The sequence below is a fragment of the Canis lupus genome, chromosome 21 (genome assembly GCF_003254725.2).
Source record: "Canis lupus dingo isolate Sandy chromosome 21, ASM325472v2, whole genome shotgun sequence".
NCBI classification, from domain to species: Eukaryota; Metazoa; Chordata; class Mammalia; order Carnivora; family Canidae; genus Canis; species Canis lupus.
Genome location: NC_064263.1, coordinates 39,762,235 through 39,789,578, shown reverse-complemented (window position 1 = coordinate 39,789,578; position 27,344 = coordinate 39,762,235). Strand labels below are relative to the sequence as shown.

The window sequence follows — 27,344 nt, the reverse complement described above, 5'->3', positions numbered from 1 at the left end:
GAAAGAAAATATTTTTGAAGATGATAAATTCCTGAAGTCCAGATTTTCAGTCTTTTTTGTTGACACCATTTAATAATTATTATATTATGAAATATAATAAAGTGATCATAAAAATGATACCTATATTTATATAGTGTTAACTTTTTTGAATAATTTTATATCAGGGATTTAAAAAATTCTCTTCTAGGTAGGTATTATAAATTGCCATATTATTTTTTCTGGTTCTCCAATTGTGTCACAGTTCTGTGATATTTACCAAATCAACCTAACTTATGAATGTCAGCCCAAAGCAGTCTGTAATTTTTTTATGGCATTGAGGATCTCATTCTAGCCTTGTAGATTGCAACTTATAACTTTTAGGAATTTTATATAAAGCTTTTATTTTATTTTTTAAATCATCTGATATGCTGAGAGACCTGAACCTCATTCTTCTGTAACTTTTGATTGGGCAATATAAAGTACATCTTTCTTTATGAAGTGTCATTGATAGCAACACCTTGTTAATTATTGTTTATAAAAAATACTTTGATTTGCAGAAGGCTCTAATTATTGTTAGGTACAATAAATATTTGATTTAACCTTATTCATTTGGCCAGACCAATAGACTCTTAAGCGTGAATAGATAAAAAAACAAAACGTCTACACTAACAGAGTGAGATATGTTTTGGTTGCATGTGTTTTTTTGGGGGAAGGGGTAGAAAATTATGCTTATCTTTCTAAATTACATAAATCTTACCTTTAGGCTAGAGAATTCACCTTCTAGATTTAAATGTTTTGTTTTGTTTTGAGAGATATACTCTTTAATCCCCATTACTTATTTTATCCAACCTACCTCTCCTCTGGTAACCATCAGTTTGTTCTCTATAGTTATGAATCTGTTTTTTGGTCTTTCTTTTTCCCTTTGTTCATTTGTTTCTTAAATTCCACATATGAGTGAAATTATATAGTGTTTGTCTTTCTCTGTCTGATTTATTTCCCTTAGCTTAATACTCTCTAACTACATCCATCTTGTTTCAAATGGTAAGATTTCATTTTTTTGTGACTGAATAATATTCCATTATATCTCTATCCATATAACTTTTCCCATTTTGTAGGTTACCTTTTAGTTTCATCGACTATTTTCTTTGCTGTGCGGAAGCTTCTTATTTGATGTAGTCTTAATAGTTTTCTCTTTTATTTCCTTTGCCTCAAGAGACATATCTAGAAAAAATTTGCTATGGCTGATGTCTGAGAAATTACTGCTTGTGCTTTCTTCTAGGATTTTTATGATTTCAGGTCTCATTTTTAGGTCCTTAATCCATTGTGAGTTTATTGTTGTGTATGGTGTAAGGAAGTGGTCCAGTGTCATTCTTCTGCATGTGGATGTCCAGTTTTCCCAATGTCATTTGTTGAGACTGTCCTTTTCCCATTGCATATTATTTCCTGCTTTGTTGAAGATTAATTGACTATATAATTGTGTGTTTATTTCTGGGTTTTCTATTCTGTTCCGTTGATCTATATGTCTATTTTTGTGTCAGTATCTTACTATTTTGATTACTACAGCTTTGAATTTTAACTTGAAGTCTGGAATTGTGCTACCTCCAGTTTTGTTTTTCTTTTTCAAGATTGCTTTGGCTATTCAGGGTTTTTATTATTCCTTACAAATTTTAGGATTGTTTGTTCTTGTTCTGTGAAAAAAGCTTTTGATATTTTGATAGGAATTGCTTTAAGTCTGTAGGTTATTTTGGATAGTATAGTACTATTTTTTAATTATTTTTAAAAATTTTTTAAAAATTTTTATTTATTTATGATAGTCACAGAGAGAGAGAGAGAGAGAGAGAGAGAGGCAGAGATATAGGCAGAGGGAGAAGCAGGCTTCATGCACCGGGAGCCCGACGTGGGATTCGATCCTGGGTCTCCAGGATCGCGCCCTGGGCCAAAGGCAGGCACCAAACCGCTGCGCCACCCAGGGATCCCAGTACTATTTCATTTCATTTTGCATTTCCCTAATGATTGATGTTTTTGAGAATTTTTTAAAATTTTTAAATAAAAAATTATGTGCTTTTATGTGCTTACTTGTCTATATATCTTTGGAGCAATATCTTTTAAAAATGGTTTGCTTATTTTTATTATTAAATTGAAAGTTCTTTATATATTTTAGATACATGTTCTATACATGTCTGATGTGTGTTATACAGATACTGTTCCCAGACTGGGCTTATCTTTTCATTTTCTGAACAGTGTCTTTCAAAAAGCACAAGTTTTTAATTTTGATGGAATCCATTATGTCAGTTTTTTTCATGTATAGTGTATGTTTTTAAATGACCTCTACTTATCCCAAAGCCAAAAAGATTTTCTCATAGATTTTCTTATAGAAATTTTACAATTTTAAGTTCTATATTAAGCCCATATTAGGTCTATTTCAGGTTTATTTTTAATATATGGCATGATAGTAATGATAGTATGAGGTAAGAGTTAAGGTTCTTTTTTTTTTTTTTTTGGATAATGGAGCTCAAATTGTTCACAAATGTCTTTTGAGGAAATTACAAAAGGACAAACTTTTCTGTTAGAGTTCTGTTAGTATAGTTACCATTTCTGGCATTATTCATTCCTTTGGTAAATCTAGATTTCCATCTAGTGTTATTTTACTACTATGTGAAGAGCTATCTTTAACATTTCTTCTAGCACAGATCTGCTGCTGTTGTATTGTCTCTCAACTTTTATTTGTCTGGAAAAGTCTTTATATTACTTCATGTTAGAAAGTTATTTTTCTTAGGATTCTGTGTTTGCAAATCTTTTTGCTCCCCAGTATTTTGAAGGTGCTGCTTTATAGTCTTTGAGCTTATGTAGTTTCCAATGAAGAGTTTGCTAATCATTCTTCCTTTTTCTTTGTATGTATTGTGTCATTCCCCCTGCCTCCCTGCCCCGGCTGTTTTTAAGATTTTTTTTTTTTATCATTGTGCAGTAATTTGATTATGATGTATTTTGTATCTTTATGTGGTTTCTTTATGTTTCTTATGTGTGGGCTTTGTTGAATTTCTTAGATCTATGGGTTTATAATTTTCTTCAAATAGGAAAGCTTTAGCTACGTTCTTTTTTTTTTTTTTGAGATTCCACTTATGTGTGTAGATTACTTGATGCTCTATTCATTTGTTAAATTTTTCTTTCTCTTGAGTGCTTCACCTTGAATCTTTTGCTTCTGTTGCTGTGTCTTCAAGTTTAACTGTTAATCCAATTCAGTGTGTTTTCAATTTCAGATATTATATTTTCCTTCCTTAGAAGTTATGTGTCTTTTTCACATATTCCATTTCTCTTAACATGTTCATGTTTTTCTGTATATCTTTGAACATGTGGAGCAGATTTTAATAGTTATTTTAATATCCTTACCTGCTAATTTTATCATCTCTCTCATTACTGGGTTTCTTTCTGTCGATTGATTTTTCTTCTGGTCACGGGTTATATTTTCCTGTTTCTTTGCAAGCCTGGAATTTTATAAAGTTTTAAAAAATTATTGTGGTAATCTTCATGTAACAAAAATTAATAATTTCAGAAATTTAGTACATTCATTATGTTGAGCAACCATCACTACTATCTAGTTCCAGAAGATTTTTGTCATCTCAAAAGTAAAACTATACCTTTAAAGTAGTCATTTTTCATTTCTTACCACTATCTCTGGCCCCTGGCAACCACTAATCTTTCTGTCTCCATGGATTTGCCTATTCTAAATATTTCATATTGGCATCATACAATATGGCCTTTGTATCTAGTTTCTTTCACTTAGTCTATTTTCTAGATTCATCTATGTTTTAGCATGTATGACTACTTCCTCCATTTTTATGCCTGAATAATATTTCACTGTATAGCTATACCATAATTTATCTATTTATCAGTTGATGGACATTTGGGTTGTTGCTATCTTTTGGCTATTCTGAATAGTGTTCCTGTGAACATTTGTGTATAAATTTTTGTTAGAACATTTGTTTTGAATTATTTTTTGGAGTGTACCTAGGAGTGGAATCGCTGGGTCATATGGTAGTTTTGTGTTTAATGTAATAGGAACTGCCAAACTGTTTTCCACAGGGGCTGTAATATTTTACAGTCCTACCAACACTGTATGAGAGTTCACTTTCTCTGCATCTTCATCAATGCATGTTATTTTCTGTTGTTGGTGTTTTTTAATTATAGATAATCCTAGTGGGTATTAAGTTATTTGTGAATTCCATTGTGATTTTATTTGCATTTTTCTAATGAACAATGATGTTGAACATATTTTCATGTACTTATTGGCCATTTGTATATTTTCTTTGGGAAATTATCTATTTAAGCCTTTGCTCCTTTTAAAATTGGTTTGTCCTAGGAAGCCTGGGTGGCTTGGCTTAGTAGGTTAAGCGTCTGCCTTTGGCTAAGTCACGGGATCCTGGGTTCCTGGGATCAACCAGGGAACCTGCTTCTCCCATTCTGTCTGCCGCTCCCCCCCTTGCTCATTTTCTCTTTCTCTCTCTCTCTCTCTCAAATAAATAGAATCTTAAAAAAAAATAAAATTGGTTTGTTTTTTCATTGTTGAGTTGTAAAAGTTCTTTATATATTGTGGGTACTAGGCCCATAATGGATATATGAATTGCAAATATTTTCTCCATTCTGTGGGCTTTCACTGTTTTGATAGTATCCTTTGATGTGCAAAAATTTTTAATTTTGATGAAGTCCAAAGTAGTTTTTCTTTTGTTACTTGTACTTTGGTGTCATATCTTAAAAAAAAAAAACTGACAAATTCAAAGCCATGAAGATCTACTCCTATGTTTTCCTGTAAGCATTTTATAATTTTGGTTCTCACAGATAGGTCTTTGATCTATTTTAAGTAAACTTTTTTTGAGGCAAGTACATTTTGCATGTGAATATCTAGTTTTCCTAGCATTTGTTAGAATAACTATTCTTTCCTCATTGAATGGTCTTGGCACTCTTGTTGAAAATCAATTGATCATAGATGCATAGTTTATTTCTAGGCTCTCATTGTCTATTCTTTATCTATATTCTGTCCTTAGGCCAGTATCACACAGTTTTGATTTCTATAAGTTTGTAGTAAATATTGAGATTGGAGAGAGTGAGTCTTCCAACTTATTTCTCCTTTTTCAAGATTGTTTTGGATGCTCAGGTTTCCTGGCACTTTCATGTAAATTTTAGGATCAGTTTTTCCATTTCTGCCAAAAAAATCATTGGGTTCAGTAGGGATTTTATTGAATCTGTAGATCTATTTGGGGAATGCTACTGTCGTAACAATATTAAGTCTTACAATCTATGAACATGGGCTATCTTCCTATTTATTTAGGTCTTCTTTAATCTTTTTCAAGAATGTTTTGTAAGTCCTGCCATTTTTAATTGAATGATGAGCATTGTGAATTTTATGATATTGAAGGCTAGATTTTGTTTTGTTCCTTTAAATAATATTGTGATATCTGATAAAGTTACTTGGAATCACTTAAGTGAGGCTGGCTTTCAAGCTTTTTTTAGTGAGGCAGTATGTACTAGGAATAGTTTAGAACCATTACTTGATGAGACCTTTTGATGATTTTTTAAAAGATTTTATTTATTTATGCATGAGACACACACACACACACACACACACACACACACAGAGGCAGGCAGAGGGAGAAGCAGGCTCCATGCACGGAGCCTGATGTGGGACTCGATCCCAGACCCCAGGATCATGTCCTGAGCCAAAGGCAGACGCTCAACCACTGAGCCACCCAGGTGTCCCCCTTGATGATTCTTCTTGATGTTCATGTATTATGATGTCTTTTCTATGTGGCTGGTGGGAATATGAACTATTCTCAGCCCCATGTGGACTTCGTACATTGTTTTCCAGTGGTATTTTTCCAGAGTATTGTAATTTTCTCTAACCTATGTGCGGACCTCTATTCAGCCAAAGACTGAATGGGACCCCTGCTTTCTCTATGCAGCATTCTTCCTTTTTGGTATTCTTCCCCATTAACTCTAGCCTTCTCAGTCTCTCTGCTCTTTAAACCTTTTTTTTTTTTAAATTTTTATTTATTTTTACGATAGTCACAGAGAGAGAGAGAGAGACAGAGACACAGGCAGAGGGAGAAGCAGGCTCCACACACCGGGAGCCCGACGTGGGATTCGATCCTGGGTCTCCAGGATCGCGCCCTGGGCCAATGGCAGGTGCCAAACCGCTGCGCCACCCAGGGATCCCCTCTCTCTGCTCTTTAATCTTTGTTTGGGATCTCCTTTCTGTTCTGTGGCCTGAAGATTCCAGGAGCATTTGTAGGTTCACTCATTTGTTTCCCTTTTCTCAGGAATTGTACTCCTACATAGTTTCATACATTTTGTTTTCTAGTTTAAGGTAAATCCAGTTGTTGTTACTTCATCAATGTTAGAGTGATTCACAACTTCCACTCCTATCTAAGAAAAATTATACTGAGCTTTCATTGGTGTAAAATAAAGAGGGGACATCTTAATTCTTGTTTAATACCTGGATTAATTTAGTGCTATTTTTCAAGTAAATACTAGCTTAATGATACAATAAATATCCACATTGTTAAGACTAAAAAAAAGAAATTCAACCTTAAAAGCATAGCGTTCTAATGGTGCGGTAGAGGGAAGGGGAGGTACTTCAGTTTTTTTTATGTTTAAAATGAAGAAAATAATATAGGTATTGTGATATGTCTAATGTGATATATGTAATGTGTTTAGGACAGTGCCAGGTGTATACTGCATGGTGAACCATTATTATTATCTTAATCATAATCATTTTTATTGTCATATAAGGAGACAAGGAGGGGATTAGATCATGAGATTTAAAGCTATAAGAATATTGATCTAGTGGAGCTGGGTGGCTCATTTGATTAAGCATTCACCTCTTGATTTTGACTGGGGCATGATCTCAGGGTTGTGAGATTAAGTCCCTTGTTGGGCTCTATGCTTGGGCATGGAGCCTGCTTGGGATTCTCTCTCTCCCTATCCTTCTGCCCCTTTCCCTATCCCCTTTATTCCCCCTTGTGCATGCACTTTCTCTCTCCCTGTCTCTCAAAAATATATATTTATCTAATTTAGTGTCAAATTATGCCTGGATATACTAATTTGGATATCATTGACATGAAGAATAGAAGACAGAACCTGAAGTTTGGGCTGGTAATATAGAGCTTAATAAAGACTTTGGTTCTATGAAATTTGTATGATAGCCAGCATAGTTTTCCCTCTTGTATCTGTGATATCTGGATGGATACTACTGCAACCATCAATATTAAGAAATGAAAGGAACATAAGGTAAGAATTTTCCTGGGTTAGAAATAAAAAGATCTGTATCATAGCCATCACATTTAAAGATTTCATTCATTTATTTTTAGAGAGAGAGTACGTGCCTGTGAGGGTGGGGGAGGAGTAGAGGGAGAGAACCAGATACCCCACTCAATGGGGAGCCTGATGGGCTGGATCCTGAGATCATAAACTGAGCTGTAATCAAGAGTCTGACTGAGCCACCTAGGTGCCCCAGCCATTACATTTTAAAAAGAGGCTCAGATTATCAATATTATTAAATTATAAAGTTATAGTTAAATAATGATATTATTGTTAAACTTCGGGCAACAATATATGTAATATATATTGGTCTATATAGTAAGTGTTTTTCTAGGAAGCTACATATTCATTTGATTTTGGTTAAATTCACTTTCAAAATGGGTATGGAGGATTATACTACTGCTAGAAAGAACTTGCTTTTGAGGTGGAGAGTTCTTTGTTAATAGACATTGCCTGGCATATTAGTAGGTATTCAATTTATATTTCTACCTAATTAATTTTTTAAGTTTTTAATGGCAGTGTGTGTGTGTGTGTGTGTGTGTGTGTGTGTAGACTGTTTTTGATTTGGAAATAAAATACTATACCTTTTCAGAAGTAGAGTTAGGAGACTATGAGTAATATAAATATGAGCTGTCATTTACCAATTACTGGTCCCTGGTGCTGAAAAAAAAAAAAGTACTCCACTGAATTGATCATAGTCTTTAAAATAAAATCTCTTTGTTGAGCAAACTTTTGAATTTTAATGGTACAGAGCATGGAGTTACTTAAGAAATGAGTATTTTTGTTCATAATGTGTTAGGGTTGAATAATATTTCTGTTTTAGCTAAACAGAATTTATTTATTTTTTATTTATTTATTTTTTAATTTATTTTTTTTTATTGGTGTTCAATTTACTAACATACAGAATAACACCCAGTGCCCGTCACCCATTCACTCCCACCCCCCGCCCTCCTCCCCTTCTACCACCCCTAGTTCGTTTCCCAGAGTTAGCAGTCTTTACGTTCTGTCTCCCTTTCTGATATTTCCCACACATTTCTTCTCCCTTCCCTTATTTTCCCTTTCACTATTATTTATATTCCCCAAATGAATGAGAACATATAATGTTTGTCCTTCTCCGACTAACTTACTTCACTCATGGAATATTACTCAGCTATTAGAAATGACAAATACCCACCATTTGCTAAACAGAATTTAAATGGAGCTACATAACTGATTCTGAAGTCTTCTTGATTTGCTGTTTCATTAATAACTGGAGTTATTAAAATTCTTAGTCACAATATTGATTAAAATGCTCAAAATTTGTTACCTTGCTAAATTCTGTAGGACAGATTTATTCTGGGAGATCTTTGTGAATTAGGAGTTTAACTTAACAGCTCAAACAATTGCTGTAGAAGTTTGCTTGTGAGGTCATAATTTATACCATTATTTTTATAACTAATGCCACAAAATGACCATGCTACTATAACCAGCAGCAGAATTTGGAAATGGTAGGTTCTAGTGTGTGATGTTATTGCATATGAATGGAGAGAGATGTTATTTCAATGATATGTTTTTATTACTAGCTTCTGTTTTTATTAAGGATAATGAGAACCTTGTGTCTGGGCCTGTGAACAAAACTAATGTGACCTTTGATGTGACCCACCTGTTGTGCTTTCACAATCGATAATAGTCCCCTCATGTGAAGCTGATCTGGAGAACAACAGCATGCCAGCATGATGGAAAATAACATTTGCAAATTTAGGTCACAGAAATTGAAACATGCTTGGATCAGGTCCTAGATTAAAGTAATGAAAACAACTTATCTAACCAAATATTTTGAGAAAAGAAGATATTAACGGATGTCTGCTTCACAATGCCTTTTTCAGGGGAGAATTGTTCCTTGGCGATATGCTTGTCTGTCAGGTTCCTCATAAAATGAATGACTAATTCAATGCTTGGCAAATTTTGCAACTAAAGATAACCAATGCCTGGCTGTTAAACATCCACAATGTTGTTGTATTCATGGAAATTAAAAGTTTTATTTAGCATTTAAGACCAATTTTTTAAAGTATCAATCATGCTTTTAAAGAGAAAGGAATAAACTATGCTTATATGATTCTTGGAGCATGGGTATAAGTAATAGCTTTCCCTACTAGACCACGTCTGGCTTGCATTTACCTGGAAAGCAGTCTACCAGTTTATCAGTTTTGCAGATAAACTTAAGGACATCATCATCTGGTAGATATTTTTCACCAGCTTGCAAAATGTCTTTAGCATATTCATTCTTATGAAGATCTTAGTGATGATATATATCCAGTGAGCAAACATCAGCATCTCAAAATTAAAGAACTTAATGTACTTCTGCTCTGCAATGGGCAGGTCAAATTCCATCTTTATGAGGAAATCATTGTGATTATAAAAACATTGACATATCTTGGCTTCTGGATTAGGTTGAAGATAATCCCTAACTAGTCAATACTCATCTTAAATTTGCAGAATTTCTCTTCCCTCTTTGGCAGCTGCACGGACATTAGTGTCATGGCTATAGCTTTGTTGATGAGGGTTCCACTGAAAGGCCCTTTGTAGAAGGGGGAAAAGAGTGTGGTGTTGAAAGTGTGATGGATGATACTTTACTGATGTCTTGTGCTTTGCTCTTGAAATTACTGCTGCCAACATCAGTAGATCGTTCTTCCTCTTGGGGTGGTAGGGAATGAGGGTCAGGAGACAAGTTTGTCTTGGATTTCCAGAGAGAATTTAATGCATATTTTCTTAGAGAAACTAGAGTGCTATAATCCAACATTCAGATATGCACTAGTGAACTGACATTGCATTCTATTGGTATCATTGTTTCTATGAGAAAGTACATTCCAAGTTCTAAGAAGACGTTTGGAACTAAATCCATTTGTATGATTCTGTGTTTCCTGTAGAAAATATAGGACTTCCTATATTTCCAAAATTATAGAACTGCAATATTTTAGAATTGTAGAGACCTTGGAAGTCATCTATTTCAAATTCATTTTATAGATAAAACAAAGTTCAATAGAAAACTTAGGTCTGGGGAAAAAAATGATCCTGTGGGATTGAGCCTTTAAAATATTTTAATAAAATCATTTTTATCTATAGGCTTATTTCTTTTAGATTACAAGGTTTTTTGTTTTAGAAATTTTCATAGTTCTGTGATTTACAGGCCTAAGAATTAACTATTTGAAAATTTTCCAGGTTTCTCTGTTGAGGACTTCTGCATCACTAACCAATATTGTATGATCTATAGATTATGAAGTGATAAAACTTTGTATATTTTGTTAGACTTCTATCTTTTGCTGTGTTGTTTTACTAGTTGTGTTTCATAGAGTGTTGAAAATATGTTACGATGGACAAAATATTACTTTAAATGGCCAGTATATAATTATTAATTGATTCATTTTAAAATCCCTAAATATGTGTTTATCTGAATCTTTATATGCTTTGGATCTATAGATTGGTGTTATGTTAAGGTGGACAAGAGAAGAACGTGTGCTCAACAAATATAATGTTATTGGTTTTCAAAAACTGATCATAATTCAAAATTATCCTTGTTTGGAACTCTGCGTTTTTATTTTTGTGTGATTTTTTCTTGATATCTTGTATTGATATACTTATCAATAAAGCTGTTTGTAGAAGGAATATGTTTATTTTTTATTTTTATTTTTTAAAAGATTTTATTTATTTATTAATGAGAAAGAGAGAGAGAGAGAGAGAGAGAGAGAGAGAGGCAGAGACACAGGCAGAGGGAGAAGCAGGCTCCATGCAGAGAGCCTGACGTGGGACTCGATCCTGGGTCTTCAGGATCATGCCCTGGGCTGAAGGCAGTGCTAAACTGCTGAGCCACCCAGGCTCCCAGATGAATATGTTTATTTTTCAAAATGACATTTAAACAAATCTGCCATTACCAAATGACATAATTTTATTTATCCTGGTATATGGGAACTTCCTTTTACATCTTACTCCTGCTCAAACATGCACCCTAATAAGACAAAATGAAAAGTTAGAGATTAATTAATATTATGCGGAAGACAAAATTTAAAGTTTTCAATGAAAGTATGCTATCTCTAAAATCTTTTTCACCCTATACATCTTAGGATGAAAATGTAGCAGCCATTTTCTGCTGCTGGAAAAGAGTGACGAGGAGGAGTTAATAGTTGACTTTCACGTATGTTTTTCACCTTTGTCTTCTTTAGAATTCAAATCTCAGAATATGACTTTTCATATCTCAAGAGACAGCTTTTTGGTCTTAAATCTTGTCATTGAGCTTTGTATTAATCCTTTGTCTTACCTAATTTTTAGGGATATGTGATTTTTTTTTTTAATCCAACATGACTATCTCTATCTTACCCAGTTTCACAGACTAAATTATGCCCCAAATATTAAAGATATATTAATTTAGTTTTAAATATTCTGTTTTCATCACAAGGTGCTGGTATTATATACTTTTCATTTGTGTTGAGCATTTTAATGTATTTTTTTGCTGAATGAATATAATTAGTATGCTAAGTATTATGTTTTAAACAAATGCCATATATGTAATTTTGCATTTAATTGTTTTTTTGATGATATAGGGGGCATCAATATTAAGTGAAATTTTATTCAGTGATTTAATTTCCTTGAAAATATTTCTATCAGAAATTCATATTATACCTGTATTATGCTGAACATGATGAAATGTTACCATCTTTCCCTTGTTGTGTCCGTATTACAGCAATATCCAAAACATTCAGAAGTTTAATTTAGACTGAAATGTTTTTTTCATAGAATAAATAGAATATTTCACCTGTGAAGGGTGATTTCACTTTGCAAATTTGTTCTAAGACCTTTGTAATTTACAACTTGTAACCTTGTGTGCCTGATGCTTAAAAACGCTGGCATATCATGTTTCAAAAATGTGTAGAATAGTTTTGAATCCTGCTATTGTCTCAACAAAACCAGAAATTGATATTGAGACTGCATTTTATTTGGACACATACGAAGATATGTTAGGTCTAGGTCTGTTTTTATAAAGTAATTTTATTAAGTTGCTGTAGAATACATGTTATTTAAAAAGATCTTGAATCATGATATCATAGACATGTTCTAAGTAAGAATCCATAATTGAAATTTGCTGAGGAAACCATAAGAAGGGCAGCCTGGGGGGCTCAGTGGTTTAGTGCCTGCCTTCGGCTCAGGGCGTGATCCTGGAGACCCGGGATTGAGTCCCACATCGGGCTCCCTGCATGGAACCTGCTTCTCCCTCTGCCTGTGTCTCTGCTTCTCTCTCTCTCTCTCTCTCTCTTTGTGTGTGTGTGTGTGTCTCATGAATAAATAAATAAAATCTTAAAGAAAAAGAAGGAAACCGTAAGAATCCAGTTTCCTTTTATTATTAAGTGAAATAGATTACTACTGGATATAATTGTATGCTAGACACCATGATTGAACACTTTTTACAGAACCAAGTAAACTTTTTTGGTTTTGGAAAATTGAATTCAGAGCCCAGTGCCACTGAGATTAAGGTAATGAAATTATGAGCCAGTTAGTTAGCTTTGCTTTATTTTTTGGTCATACTGTGGGTTAAGCAACCCAAAAGAATGAGGATAAATAGACCCCTTCCTGAGTAGAGTAGTGTTGAGGGCTCCTTGGGTATTAGTTCTAAAACTAATCTCTTTTTATTTATGCATTTGAAGAGAAAGTGGATGGGGAAACCTCTTGTCTCCTTGGGATGGGAAGCCTATATTTCATAATTGTTGAATTTAATTTTCTAAGATTTAACAAAAGAATTAAAATGAAACTGAAGAAATTTCCTAACTTCATATATATCTTTATAGCAAGACATGTTAATTTCTTTTTTTTTTTAAGATTTTATTTATTTATTCATGAGAGACACACACAGAGAGAGAGAGAGAGAGAGAGAGAGAGAGGCAGAGACACAGGCAGAGGGAGAAGCAGGCTCCATTTAGGGAGCTGGACGTTGGGACTCCATCCCGGGTCTCCAGGATCATGCCCTGGGCTGCAGGCGGTGCTAAACCGCTGTGCCACCAGGGCGGCCTGACATGTTAATTTCTAAAGATCTTTGTGAAGTAAAACAAAGGATGAGGTTAATGTCATTAAAAATAAAACCACCTAGTTTGACTTAAGATAGTATCCTCTACTATGAAAAATAATTATATCAATAAACACTTTTTTCCTATCCTCCTCTTTCATGCCTAACTTTGATTTATTCTTTCCACATTGTATCGTAACTTAAAGTGTTGCTTAGTGCTTACCTTTTAGCACTAACTTCTTTTTGATTCATTCTTTGCTTAGGCGAATTTTATTTTCAGGTAGTGTTTTCTTGGATTCAAACTTCCATAATCTTTATGTGTTTATATATTTTATGTTTCATCTTTGTTGCTTTTGTACTTGAAGGATAACTTGGCTGGGTATAACATAATGAGGTTACACTTACCTTTCAGGATTCTGTAGAATTTACTCTACTTTTTTTCTGGCATTTAATGTTGTTGGGCAAAGGCTATCCACTTGATTCCTGCAACAACCTCTTCTACCTCCAACTTTGCAGGTGATTGTTCTTACCTGTGAGCCTTCGAAGTACAAAGTTTATGATGATATATTTTAGCATCATTGTTATGTTTTACCTTTTCCTGGGGACTATGAATTATTTTCTCCTTTTATAAGCAATTTTCTTTATGTGTATGCCTATTTAAAAGTTATTTTCTTCAGAATCAATAATGATATATATGTCACAAATCCATTGCTTTCTTTTTTTAAAAATATTTTTATTTATTTATTAGAGAGAGAGAGAGAGAGAACATGAGCGGTGGGGAGGCAGGCAGTGGGAGAGGAGAAGTAAGCATTCCACTGAGCAGGGAGCCCTATGAAGTGCTCTCTCCCAGGACCCTGGGATCCTGACCTGAGCCAAAGGCAGACATTCAACCAATTGAGCCTTCCAGGCACCTCCATTATTTTCTTAATTATCAGTTTTATCCCCAATATTTTCCCTTTGTTCATTTTTACTATTTCTTTTAAAATGATTTCCTTAATCCTTCCTCTAAGCCTTAGTATCAGTTGTTAAAACAATTTTTTTTCTGTTATATCAAATGAGACTTTTATCTATGTAAAATGACTTAATTTTCCTTCTTCCATTTCTTTTTTAAGTTCTGCCAGCTTACTTTTCAACTACTATTATATATATATATAATATAATATAATATAATAATATAATATATTATATAATATATATAATATAATATATATAATTTTTTTTGGCCTCTTTATCTTTTCTTTGAGCTCTTCTCCTCCATTCCCAGGTCCTGTTATTTTTATTTGAGACTGAGGAAAAATATTAGTTTAAACTCTGTTTCTTTGAGCAGGGAAGAAAATCATTATTCTTTTATTGTGTAATCGGTGTCTCTGATATCCTGTTTTTTTTCCATTATGTATGCACATATAGATCCTGTGCTAATTTCTTTCATATTGTTTATCTTTAGATGGGGACATATTTATCCTGATAGCTATTTGCTGAAAAATAATACGAAGAGGAGGACTATAGAATGAATTGCAGCAGTCTTAGCAGCTTTTAAACTTACATGTTGTCTTGCAAACTTTTTTTTTCTTCCTTCCTTCCTTCCTTCCTTCCTTCCTTCCTTCCTTCCTTCCTTCCTCCCTCCCTCCCTCCCTCCCTCCCTCCCTCCCTCCCTCCCTTCCTTCCCCCTCTCCTTCTCCTCCTCCTTCTTCTTTAACATTCTGCTTATTATCTCTCCTTAGTTTCTGGCATTAGAATTTTGGTGTAGCTTACAATGAAGCACCTTAAGTCAGGCTATCTGTGTTGTGATCTGGTCATCTCTGCTTCCTTTCCCTCACCTCAGGCAGTGTTTTAGGAGATTAGGTTATAGACAAGATGGTATATCTACATGTTTCCTCCTCATTCGGTTCGACTTCACCTGCAGTTCCTCAGTGTGGAACTGGGCCTTCACAGGAATATTCCCTACTAGTTCTATTAGCTCTCATGCCTCTAAATTGTATCACTTTAATCAAAGTATCATTTGCTATCCTTTCAGGCTGTGGTACTTTGAGAGAAATTTATTCTTGCTTGAAGTCTGAGGAGGTAGGTGTCAGCTTATAGTATTCTTCTGTATTCTGGTTTAGATTTCGAGATATTTCGCATATATTCTTCATTTTGTGGTTTGGGCTTGTCGGAATTTCATTGCTTCATTGAAGGTCTCCTCAATACACTCTCCTCACCCACCAATATTCTTTTCTTTTCTTTTTTCTTTTTGGTAGTTTTCAAAGGAAAAGAAATGAGGAAAAAATGCTTTTGTTCATCTGATAAATACATTCTATACTCTTCTCAAGTCAATCAAACATTTCCTAACATTTACTTAGTATCTGCTATATATTAAGTCTTATTCAATGAGCTTTATATAACTATTATATCACTTAATCTTAAAAATCCTGTATGTTTTCTGTATTACCTCATTTAAAAATCATACATCCTAGATTCAGAGAAATTAATTGCTCAGGGTTACACAGTTGAAGACCTAGAATTAAACCTCAAGTCTAGGGGTGCCTGGGTAGCTCAGTCAGTTAAATATCTGCCTTTAGTTCAGGTCATGATCCCAGGTCCTGGATCGAGCCTTGCATCAGGGAGCCTGCTTCTCTCTCTCCCTCTGCTGCTCCCCCTGCTTGTGCTCTTTCTTTCTCTCAGATAAATAAATAAAATCTTTAAAATAAAACAAAAACCCTCAGGTCTATTGGACTCCAAAGCTATATTTTTTCTTTTACGTCCTATCTAGCCCCTCTGTTTAATTATAAATTTTGAATAAGATATTTTATGTGTACTTCATAGTTAGAATTTTCACTGCTACTTTTTGGCTGATTTGAATTTGATAACTATGTCTATACATATCACCCACTCACATATATAAACTACTACTACTAGTGTTGTAGGATTTCCTTGATGGTGTATGTATCTGAGTATGTACAGACACAAAATGTATTAGTAAAAATTTTCTCTTCTTTGAGTTATCTATCAAAGGGACCAGTGGTACTCTATTCCAACTGGAATAATACACTGGTGCCTGAACATGAACAAGATAATATTTCTGAGGTAGATTATTCATGCAACAATTGATCCTTTTCTGATTTAATCTACCATGTGACTTATTGACATTCTGAATTGCAGGAAAATTTCCAAAGCCATCTTAGGTAAATACAACTTACTTAGTTTACTGTAAGACTATGAATGGTAAGCTATAGTAGCAACATTTCTGGAAAAAGTAGGGGTTGAAGAAGAGAATAATTAGGATCAGGTTGTATGGATAACTGACTACTACAGTTTTCTTCTCATATATGGGAGAGTACATGCTTGTTTTCTTTTTAATTTTCCCCCCATTGTGTTATAGAGTAACAGGGTCTTCAAATATAAACAAATAAAATAACATGGCATACTTGTACAAAGATTAGTTACTTGTAATGAGCTATGTAACTTAGAGAGTGTTTGCCTTTTCTCCAGCAGCAGCCTAGCTCTCTGGCATGGAGGCCTGCTAAAAGATTCACCAGCTTTCTGTTGCAATACTAATGTTCTGTGGTGCCTCTACTGCTCTAATTACTATCTACCTGATTAGAAAGTATTTTGCTAGCATAAATATGTATCTCTAATTAGTTTCAAATTCTTGAATTATAAGAAGTCAACAATAACAACTAGAAGTTACCTTGCCACCATAGTTTCTTAACATTTCAAATAGACTTACAATTGTGGTAGAAATTGGCAGAGACAGCAGATCATGGTTTGGAGCCCCAAGGTGACTCAGATGAAAAAGGATTCCTTAAACGTATTGAGAGGAACTCATTCAGTTTCATCAGGGATAGTATGTTTTTTGGATTTTAAAAAACACATGATGTCCAAAGGCTAGTGACCACCAGTTTCACAGTGGTGTCTGAAGTGAGTTCATGGTAGTATTCAGGTAGCTACAAAAAAAACTGAGTGTTTATACTTTTTAAAGAAAAGGGAAACACCCTACTGCTTTTCTTATGGCCTGTGAAATCAGAATCTAAAAAGTTTTCCCCTGAGGCAAGCTATTTTTGTAAGTGCTCTTGCCCAGAGAAGTGCTATCAATTTCTCTTCTTATTTTCCAGTTCCTTGGGGTTCTCATTGTTCTGTACTCATTCCTATCTATCTTTTCATAAGTCTATTTTCATAGATGTCTCTCTCTTTTTTACTACCCTTATATTGCCCTATTTCACTTAGATAGGTTAGTTATTGAAGTCTTTTATAGCCAATACTGGTTTTACACAAGGACAGATCCCATCTGTTAAGTTAATGCTTGTAACTTGACAGAGAAAAACTGTGTATGAATGTGGAGTGAGTTTAAGAGCAAGTGCTTTGGAGTCATATGTTCCTGGACTGGGATCCTCAGCCTCCAATCACACATCTTTGGAATATCTTTGGACAAGTTACATAACTCCTCTGAGCCACAAATTTGTAAAAGATGGATAATGTCTTTCTTGTTGGGTCGCTGAGAGATACAGTAAGATAACTTATGTAAAGTATAGCTGGTACAATGATTAAAACGTATGAAGAAGTCATGGGGATAAAAGGTATAGGGAATATAGCCAATCATTGTAATAGTGCTGTATGATGACAGATGGTAGTGAGCTTGGCATAGCAGAGAGACTTGTTAAATTGTTATGTGTTATACCTAATGTAACATTATTCAACTGTACTTCAATTAAAAAAATAATAAATATAGCGTATTGTACTATCGATTACAATTATTTATTCCTTAACTTTATAGGTGAAGTATATTTCCTCCTCCTTACTGATTTTGGGTTTTGGCTATGTAATTTCTGAGCAGAATCTTTTAGAAACATAAGTCAGTCGGAGAAGGACAAACATTATATGTTCTCATTCATTTGGGGAATATAAATAATAGTGAAAGGGAAAATAAGGGAAGGGAGAAGAAATGTGTGGGAAATATCAGAAAGGGAGACAGAACGTAAAGACTGCTAACTCTGGGAAACGAACTAGGGGTGGTAGAAGGGGAGGAGGGCGGGGGGTGGGAGTGAATGGGTGACGGGCACTGGGTGTTATTCTGTATGTTAGTAAATTGAACACCAATAAAAAAAAAAAAAAAAAAAAAAAAAAAAAAAAAAAAAAAAAGGAGACCTAGAGGAGAGGAACCATAGGAGAGCTTCTGACCAGAGCTCAAGGTAGTACTTGAGTCCTACCTAGTACAGGAAGCTGCTGAGTGGATGATAATGTAACTTGATCTCTGGAGGTCTCATATTCCACATAACATCCTTGCTTCCCTAAGGCTGAGCTAGACCTTTATAGAGGCTGCCCCCTGCTCTTTCCTTTTTACTTATGCAATTTCAAAATAAAATAATAGTAACTTAAAAAAAAAAAAAAAACAAGTTTCCACTAGGCTTCTAATTCCTTTGCCCTCTGTTATAAGAGCATGTTTCAAATATACAGTGTGTTCTGAGCCTGGGTTCTAAAATAAGAAAATAGAGTAGACTTGAATCTGACTCAAGGCCTAAAGGAGAGACACACTGACCTGCTTCCACCAGCATAGAATGAGTAGAGAAATAAATATTTGCTGTTGGTAAGTCACTGAGGTTTTGAGGTTCTTATGCAGTATAATATCACTTCTTTTTTAAAAAAGATATTTATTTGAGAGAGAGAGAGAGAGTGAACGAGAGAGAGAGAGAGAGAGAGAGAGAGAGAGCGCGAGCGAGCAGGGGGAGGGGGAGGGACGAGGGGACTCAGACTCCCTGCTGAGCAGGGAGCCCAAGTCCAACTCTATCCCAGGATCCTGGGATCATGATCTGAGCTGAAGGCAGCTGCTTAAACAACTGAGCCACCAGGTACCCCAGTATAGTACCATTTCTGTTACCAGTTTCTGTATTTGTCAGTTTTGTTGCAGTCAGAAAGAATCACAAAGTCACAGTGGCTTAAAACAACAAACATTCATTTCTCAATCATGGGTCTTCAGGTTGCCCGTGGCTCTGCTTGGCTTTCTTTGGCCATATGGCATTTCAGTCTCTGATCCAGGTTGAAGGAGCAGCCCCTATTTGGGATGTGCTGTTCTCACAGCAGAAGCCAGGAGTACAAACTGCTGAACCAAATTGTGTAGGTGCATTTCAAGCTTCCATAAAGATATAGTGTTTGTCACATCTTCTCATATTCAATTGACCAAGTCACCTATCCATGCCTGGCAATGGGGCAGGAAAACCTACTCCATCTACTGGGGGGGACACTGGAAGTCACATATCAAAGAATGGGAATAGATAGTTTGGGAACATAATACAACAGACCACAGTAGACTGTTAGATTTCTTCTGCCTTCAGTATTTGTTTCTTTTATTTTTTTACATTCTTAAAAATTTGTATTTTATTTTATTTTAGTTCAGTTAATTAACATATAGTGCATTGTTAAGTTTCAGAGGTAGAATTCAGTGATTCATCTATCAGTTGTATAAAATATCCAGTGCTCATTACATCACGTGTCCTCCTTAATGCCCATCACCCAGTTATCCCATCCCCTACTTCTCTCCTCCAGCAACCCTGTTTGTTTCCTATGATTAAGAGTCTCTTATGGTTTGTTTCCCTCTCTGATTTCATCTTATTTTTCCTTCCCTTCTATGATCCTTTGTTTTGTTTCTTAAATTCCACATGAGTGAAATCATATGAAAATTGGCTTTCTCTGATTGACTTATTTTGCTTAGCATAATACCCCCTAGGTCCATCCAGGTCGATGCAAATGGTAAGATTTCATTTTTTTTGATGGCTGGATAATATTCCATTGTATACGTATACCATGTCTTCTTTATCCATTCATCTGTTGATGGACATCTCGGCTCTTTCCATATATTGGCTATTGTGAATATTGCTGCTGTAAACATTGGAGTGCAGGTTCCCCTTTGGATTGCTACCTTTGCTTTTTAAAAAAAATCTTTTTAAATATTTTATTTTTATTTATTCATGAGAGACACAGAGATAGAGGCAAGAGATATAGGCAGAGGGAGAAGCAGGCTTCCCACAGGGACCCTGATGCAGAACTTGATCCCAGGACCCCAGGATCATGACCTGAGCCAAAGGCAGATGCTCAATCACTGAGCCACCCAGAAGCCCCGGATCACTGCCTTTGTATCTTTTGTGTAAATATCTAGTAGTGCAATTGCTGAGTCATAAGGTAGCACTATTTTTAACTTTTTGAGGAACCTCCATACTGTTTTCCAGAGTGGCTATAACAGCTTGCATTCCCATCAACAGTGTAAGAGGGTTCCCCTTTCTCTGCACCCTTGACAATATTTATTGTTTCCTGACTTGTTAATTATAGCCATTCTGACTAGTGTGAGGTGGTATCTCATTGTGGTTTTGATTTGAATTTCCCTGATGCTGAGTGATGTGGAGCATTTTTTCTTGTGTCTGTTGGCCATTTGTATGTCTTCTCTGGAGAAATGTCTGTTCATGTCTTCTGCCCATTTCTTGACTGGGTTATTGTTTTTTAAGTGTTGAGTTTGGTGAGTTCTTTATAGATTTTGGATACTAGCCCTTTATCTGATAAAACATTTGCATATATCTTCTCGCATTCCATAGGTTGTCTTTTGGTTTTGTTGACTATTTCCTTTGCTGTGCAAAAATTTTTTAAATCCTGATTCTCAATGGCTCATTTTTGCTTTTGTTTCCCTTGCCTGTGGAGACATATCTAGCAAGAAGTTGCTGCAGCTGAGTCAAAGAGGTTGTTGCCTGTGTTATCCTCTAGGATTTTGATGGATTCCTGTCTTTCATCCATTTTGAGTTTATTTTTGTATGTGGTATAAGAAAATGGTCAGTTACATTCTTCTGCATGTGGCTGTCCAATTTTCCCACCACTATTTATTGAAGAGACTGTCCTTTTTTTCCATTGGATATTCTTTTATGCTTTGTTGAAGATTAGTTGAACCATAGAATTTGGGGCCATTTCTGGGTTCTCCATTCTGTTCCATTGATCTGTTTTTGTGCTAGTACCATACTCCATACTGTCTTGATGATTACAGTTTTGTAATAGAGCTTGAAGTCTGGAATCATGATGCCACCAGTTTTGGTTTCCTTTTTCAACATTCCTTTGGTTATTTGGGGTCTTTTCTGGTTCAGTACTTCTGTTTCCATTCCAGGATTGCTGAGCAGTTATAGAAGACAAATACATTTGGAAAAGGTAATGTGAATTTAATTTTACTTTTCTCAGAGTAGATTCTAGCTGAGGGTACAAGAGCAATTGAGAAGGATAAAGAAAATAGTCAATTAAGTATTAGGAAATATGTTAGATACCTGTAGATTGAGTATGAGTCCTGGAAAGCATTGCGGAAAAATTTTCATCTTGCAAGTGTAATGTTATGATGCTGTCAGGTTTCCAGAATTCTAAAAGGAAATGGCTGTGGCAGGACCCTTTCTGTTTGACTAATTGCCTATGTTGATTTTTTTATCCCCTCCTCAGTGCTCTAGGAATTTTTATGAGCCTCTTTAAAGTAACTGAGATGCCAGTTAGGATACTTGTAACAAACAGGTGATATCTACAGTCTGGTTGTTGCTCCTGAGTGAAAAGTCCTTTTGGCCACTGGAGCTGCTTCTTTGAATTGGCATCCACTGTACTGGGGCATGAAAGCTCATTAAAAAGTGTTTCATCTATTATATTACCTGACAAGTTTCCTTTTCCTACATTTATGTATATCTATGGGGGTCATAGTATCTTAGAGGGTGTCTGGGGAGAACTTAAGCTTAATGTCACATTTAAATTGATTTTGTGACCTTAATTTCTCTTCTCTGTTCTGTCTCTATTTTCCTGTCACTTTAAAAATGTCTGAGTCTTATTTTAAGCAAACTCGATATAGAAGAAGCATTAGCATTCAGGTAAATTAGTACCTTCTAAACTTAGTATTGCATCATGAAATTTGGAGGAGAGGTTGAGCCTGTTGAATATAACTTGGAAGACATGGTAATAACTAATAAGTAATAAAAATAGGATTTTATCCTAGCTACTGAAAATGAAAGCTCGTTTATGTTATTTCTTTGATTCTCATTTTCTCAAAATCTGGCAGGTGGGGGAAAACAATAGCCTTCCCTCTCTTACTGGGATATATATGGTAGCTCTGAAAACACTTTGTCTTCAGAAGGTGCAATGGAAAGTTTTTTTGTGATACAAGAATAAAGGGGAGTTCTCGGATATGAAAAAATTATGCCTTGGATGATGAATTTATTTTTCTGTCCAGCTTTTGAAGAATAATGAGTCATGTTCATGAGTTGAGTTCAAGAAGTAGAGAGTGGTCTTTGGAAAGTTAGATATACTGCTTTTGCCATGAAATGTGATTATTGAAAAGAGTGCTGTTGTGTGTTTGAAAATAAAGGATATAAGTGAGGCTTTTGAAGGTTTTGTTTGGGGATCCCTGGGTGGCTTAGTGGTTTAGCCCCTGCGTTCAGCCCAGGGTGTGATCTTGGAGTCCCAGGATCAAGTCCCACATTGGCTCCCTGCATGGAACCTGCTTCTCCCTCTACTTGTGTCTCTGCCTCTCTCTCTGTCTTTCATGAATAAATAAATAAAATCTTAAAAATATAATAAAGGTTTTGCTTTTATTTTTTATTTTTATTTTTTAAATATATATTTATTCATGAGAGACACACAGAGAGAGAGATAGAGAGAGAGAGAGACATAGGCTGAGGGAGAAGCAGGCTCCTTGCAGGAAGCCCAATGTGGAACTCGATGCCGGGATCACGACCCAAGCCGAAGGCCCAACCACTGAGCCACCCAGGCATCCCTAATTCTGTATGTTTTAAAGTCCTAAGACCTTGTTTTCTTTCTTTTTTAGTATCTTTTCTCCCATGTGCACTTACATATTTCCTGGTTACATTTTGATCTGGGATCAGAAATATGAACAGATACTGCCAGGATACCCTCTAGTGTGAAGTTGCACACATGCTTATCTTATGTCTCTGTGACTATCTAACCTAACAATGTGGTGTTTCCAGTGAGTTTTTCTTCTCTTATGTGGAGTGCTTTTGAGTTACTTTTCTCAGGTTGTCTCATTGCTTCCTTTTTCCTTTTTAGATTGCATATACATTTCAAGGCACTGCCTGACTTATTTGGTACTGACATTGAGACTATTGATTTTGCTCACAGTAACCCTGGCTCATTCCCTTCCTCTGGACCAAGTTTATTCAGGCACACTTGGAAAAGTATATTTTAGGTACTTGTGTTATTTTCCTTTATTTGTCACCAGTGATTTGTCTTTATTTATTTGAGTCTTACGTATTTGTGAGTTAACAAGCCTGAAGCTTTAAGTCAGAAGTTCTCAATTTTTCTTTGTTCGTGGTGTCTTTAGTGTGTCAGTAATTTTTTCACAGTGACTCTGATACAAGAGAAATAATTAACAGTTTACTTTAGTACATAGTTGGGATCAAACAACTTAAGTATTTATGTACTATAATTTTATTAGCTGTTTGAAAAAAAATACAGGTAAATTGAAAGTAAAAAAATCCACAACTTTAATTTTGTTTTTAAATAATCACAATTGCTAATGAGATGTCTGTGCCTTTGGGCACTGTACAACTTTTTCAAACATGAAAACAGATTGGACATTGCCTTCCTTATTTTCTGTTCCATATAAATTTTGGCATAGTTGCTTTTTTTTTTAAATCACTGTAACCACTGAAAACCCAGCTTTGCAAAGATATGAAGCCATAGAAATGAATATAGTATGATATAAAGTTGAAATTTGTGTTTGTAGTTTGCGGTGATTGACAGATGTCGTGTATCAATCTGCTTCTCTGGAGTTAACATATCCTTTAGTATTTCTGTGAGTTCTCTGTGGCATATTGGGGTGCCTTGGTGCAAAATTTAGAAAAAATGGCCTTTGGTACTTTGTTTTTGTCTACCATGACAGCATGCTTTTCTTGTATAAAGCAAAGTGTCTGGAAGATGGTAGGTACTCATTAAATTTTGGTTGGTTTTCATTGTCTGTAGGCACCCAGTTGGTTCACAGAAGTTAGGACAAAAAAAGAGAACATATGTACAGTCTGAAGTTCTGGAACAAGACATATTTTGAAGCACAGTACTTTGCTGAGTTATGTTTTGCCATGCTTCTTGCTTTCCCCTTGAATGAATTCTGACGATTGTAAGACACTCATATGGGCTTGTCAAAGGCATAGTTCAAAACCTTAATCTCCTCCCATTTGTTTTTAATGTGAGGAACTCATCTTAGACATCTGTTCTAAGAAAAACAATTAGAGAGAAATTATGATGCAGTGGTCTTATCCTGAATGTTATTTTGCAACTTGGCTAGCTCCTGTGCTTTTAAGTTTTAGGAGCATAATAGTCTTATTTCATGGTAAACACTGTGAGGCAAGTGTAGCGTCAAATTTTTGTCGTTAGTTGACTGAGTCACCTTGCTCTGATTCACCACTGCAGACACCCAAATTGGGAATAAAAATTTAGTGGGTGGATGCAAGGGGTAACATCTGCTTTGCCAGCATTCTACTCACTGAATATACTATTTGTATAGTTCAGGTACTGCAATTAAAAAAAAAAAAAAGGTAAAGCCTGGACATACAAGATCTTTGGAGAAAGTTTTTAGACCTTATAATTCTGTTTTGACTTGGCTGGAATTTTTCTCGCTTAAAAAAATTGATTTAATCCTCCCTAGAGTGTTAAGTGCTAACTCAATATTTTGGTAATTATGCAGAAGGAGCACCAGATGGTTTCTGAGGATGACACTGTATGGGTGGGAGCATTGGTGAATGAAGCTGTGGTAAACTTTGTGGCTCCATGATCATCATTGTCCATAGTAACATTGTTACTATGCTTTTGTGACAGAGGAACAGACAATTACATCATATTTTAAGGTAAAAGAATACAGTTAGTTCTGAGGAAAGAGTTTAGGTTGCTTGTGAACTGCCATGTAGTAAGAAGGTATAATTTAGAATGAAGCTCCTCTTGTATTATAATAATTAAAGAAATGTTTCTATATATTTATTTGGAAACTAAATTTTTTCCTCTTACTATCTTTTTCCTTTTGCCCTGACAATCATCTCAAATTGTTAACTTATTTTTTTTATTTAGCAGAATCGGAATTTTAACTTAGATAAATTTTTTTTCTGGGTTTTGTTATTTTTGCCTTCAGTTAGCTGGCAAGAAGAATTGCTTACTATCTCTCCCTCCTGATCAGTTTATCTGCACTGGAAAATGGATAATTAACTGTAATTGCTACATCAGAAATGTCTCTGTACTGCATCTCAAATCCAAGAAAATGGTGGTACTAGTCTCCAAGACATAACAATGTATAACAACAAATATGACAACATGTAAATTCAGAATAACCTACTCTACAAGAGTATCTTAGTGGAAACAATAACCAGAGTGTTAATAATAATAATTTACCATAGAAAGAGGAGTTCTTATTAAAATTGACTTTGATTAAATTGATATACATCAGAGTATTTCTTTTCATCAAGTAGACTAAATTGTTTTTTTGCGTTTTAAAATGTTGTATAATAAAAAATTACTGAAGTCTCTGTACCAAGATACTGTATAGATTTATCAAAAGGAAGAAAAAATACAATTTTTTATCCTTAAAAGATTTATAGTCTGAAGAAATGCATATTGAAGCAATTGAAGAGTTGTTCTATTCATGTAGGCCAGGGTCAGGTGCTTAATTAATATATGCTGAAGAAAAAAAATATGATTTTACATAGGATTAAGAAAAAATAAAGCCATTGACTCTTAACTAGTTCAGCATAGATTTTTTGTTGATTTGAAGAAACAAGTAAATAAGTAACTACCTGTAGGTTTAAATGTGAATTTAGGAGCTTTATAGTCTTTAAAGCCTGTGAACAAATGGTACAGAACCATGTTGTAATCTACTAATTACTTCTGAATTTTAAGAGTGGAAGCATCTTTCTTTTTCAGATGTCATTCATTTTTGTTTATTATGAAGTTAACATGAGATTGGCAAAACATTTATAGTCCCCATGATTGTACGTACACAGAATGAGGTCTGTATATAGTTGAATGAACTTAAAGACAGACATGAGATTAACTTAAATAAAAAAGACATTCATAAAAGCTATGGGAAAGTTAGATTCAAGGGTATTAAAATGATCTATAGTATTTCCATGTTCACTGTGTTGGGTTTACAGAGAAAGGGATAAGTTGAAGTGAAGATCTTCTTGATTCAACCTATTTTGCAGTAACCATTTTACTTTTTTGTAAATGGCTAAATACTCATGGCATTCACAAAGAGTATGTATGCCAAAAAGTGGGCAGAGCCATCTGGAAGAAAGAATTATTTATTGCTCAAGTATGCTTCTTTAAAATAAAATAAAATTATTACAAATTATACAAAGAGGGAATATATGTTTAGTGGATCTGTCTGGACCTAATCATGACTCGTTCTCCTGTCATTTAAATGATCTGGTTAACACAAGATAATACTTCTCATCTTTGTTTTGTCTAACAATGTTTTGTAATGTTTTTGAAAATCTGTGTCATTTTAAAGGTGCTTCCATTATGCTGAGACCGTCATCCGAGGATGGTAAATCCCAAAACTTCATTCTTAGATTTAGTCAATTATACTGACTTCAGGAATATAAAATATGTACATAGGTGATATACTAGATGGTGCACAGGATAGCATACCTTAAAGATACTTCCTTTCTCAGGTAATCTTTATATCTTACTACTGTTTACAAGATTAGGTATTTGTTATGTGTCAGGGATGTTGAGGACTTTGGGAAACTCAATTCCAAAATAAATTTATTTACTTGAATGGGTCATATGTGTATATGGCAAAAATTTATAAAGGTAGAGAGAAAGTACAGAGTAAAAAGTAGATGTACTTCCTACAAGCTCCACAATTTCTCAGGTCCCTTTTCTGAAAGCCATCTCTATTACCAGTTTCTTATGTATCCATGTAGAGCTATACTATGAAAAACTTTCTTACCACAAATGATATATTATATATATATTTACCTGTATCTCGCTTTTTTCATTTCTACAATATACTATTGAGGATATACCTATTAGGATATTAGGAGAAAGA

The 27,344-nt window shown here is 34.7% G+C and overlaps 1 protein-coding gene and 1 long non-coding RNA gene across 22 annotated transcripts in view; one reads left to right on the top strand and one right to left on the bottom strand.

Annotated features, from left to right (window-relative positions):
* The window catches only part of SOX6 (SRY-box transcription factor 6), a 665,863-nt gene that overhangs the window by 129,289 nt on the left and 509,230 nt on the right, over positions 1 to 27,344 (top strand). For 3 of the 18 annotated variants that reach the window (XM_035703776.2, XM_049099120.1, XM_049099122.1), the window contains exons 1-2: positions 8,721 to 8,777; positions 11,388 to 11,458. The exons of 12 other annotated variants lie outside the window; for them this stretch is intronic. The gene's annotated coding sequence lies outside the window, so the exon portion shown is untranslated. Of the gene's footprint in view, positions 1 to 8,720; positions 8,778 to 11,236; positions 11,459 to 21,437; positions 21,473 to 27,344 lie in introns of those variants that run through there. 3 more of the 18 variants (XM_049099126.1, XM_049099125.1, XM_049099121.1) reach the window with 2 other exon arrangements.
* Positions 1 to 27,344, bottom strand: part of LOC112667685 (uncharacterized) — a 103,154-nt gene that overhangs the window by 27,692 nt on the left and 48,118 nt on the right. Inside the window, exons 1-3 of one of the 4 annotated variants that reach the window (XR_007404755.1) lie at positions 8,597 to 8,698; positions 7,875 to 7,950; positions 3,367 to 3,461 (exon numbers count right to left, since the gene is read on the bottom strand). This is a non-coding gene — a long non-coding RNA (uncharacterized LOC112667685). Of the gene's footprint in view, positions 1 to 3,366; positions 3,462 to 7,874; positions 7,951 to 8,596; positions 8,699 to 27,344 lie in introns of those variants that run through there. The other 3 variants (XR_007404753.1, XR_003141244.3, XR_007404754.1) reach the window with 3 other exon arrangements.